The following is an 813-nucleotide window of genomic DNA, read 5'->3' as shown; positions in this document are numbered from 1 at the left end:
AAAGCCATCTCGGTGTGAAGTCCTCCCAAAACGATGGTCATTCTGCTTTCTCCATACAAATCAGGATGCCTCCACTGAATTTGTTTGGCAAGGGCAAAGAGAGGCCCTCTGCAACTGTGTGTGTGCATCTGCTAACAACCCCCAACACTAGGTAAATCAAGCTACATTGCTCTAAACTTCTTGTGTTCCTTCAGTTACGTTCCAGCATGTGCGTTTGCATGTATTCCCGTGGTTGTCATTTTGAAATTATGCTTTAAATAACCAACAAATATTCATATTTTAAGTGGCTCTGTATCAGAACTTAATAAGTTCAGAAAACTGTGCATCTCTGCCAATTTTGAGGGTTGTTGCATGGCACCACATGAACGCAAATCTACAATTTTAGACTTTTTTGTGTCAGCCATTTTGAACATTGCATTAAAATAATCTTTTAAACAAATTTATTTTGGTGGCCCTGTATCAGACCTTGACAAGTACATAAAACTGTACCTCCCTGCCAAATTTGGTGCTTGTAGCATCAACTGAACATAAATTAATAATTTTGCTAAATTACATGTGGCGGCCATTTTGAAATTGTATTAAAAAACACCTTTAAACTAATTTTTCACGATGGCCCTGTATCAGAGTTTGATAAATACATAAAACTGCCTGTCTCTGCCAATTTTGGTGTTTGTTACATGAAGTGCACAATTCGAACACATATAAGGGCCGCTATTCTCCAAGTGTAATGTTAGTGCCACACATCGCCTTTACAGAGAAAGTAAATAAGGGAAACTAAGCCTCACCTATTTCCCACGGCAGGGTGTATACTGA

The sequence above is a fragment of the Littorina saxatilis genome, linkage group LG1 (assembly GCF_037325665.1).
Source record: "Littorina saxatilis isolate snail1 linkage group LG1, US_GU_Lsax_2.0, whole genome shotgun sequence".
NCBI lineage: Eukaryota > Metazoa > Mollusca > Gastropoda > Littorinimorpha > Littorinidae > Littorina > Littorina saxatilis.
This window is presented reverse-complemented; position numbering follows the sequence as displayed.